The following is a 326-nucleotide window of genomic DNA, read 5'->3' as shown; positions in this document are numbered from 1 at the left end:
CCATTTCAAAACCCTCCTCCCCCCGTCTCGTTTCCCTCCCTCACTTCCTTTTCACCACCCCCTGGGCTTTCTCGCTTGCCTCCGGAAACTCTTTGTCTCGCGACTGCAATCCCGAACACCCATGTTCAATTATGCTCTTTCATGATTCCGGTATAACCAAACCTGTGTCCCGAGGCCTAAGAGGTATTGTATGGAAGTCCTTTTCCCCCGGGAAATCTTTGTTTCGCTTTTGGCACACTTCGGGAAGAATTGCCCCCAAGATTGCACTCCGGGCTGTCGTTTTCAAAAGATGTTGGGTTTGGGTTTATATTTTTACGCTTTTTAAT

Source organism: Penaeus monodon, chromosome 24 (genome assembly GCF_015228065.2).
Source record: "Penaeus monodon isolate SGIC_2016 chromosome 24, NSTDA_Pmon_1, whole genome shotgun sequence".
Taxonomy (NCBI): Eukaryota; Metazoa; Arthropoda; class Malacostraca; order Decapoda; family Penaeidae; genus Penaeus; species Penaeus monodon.
This window is presented reverse-complemented; position numbering follows the sequence as displayed.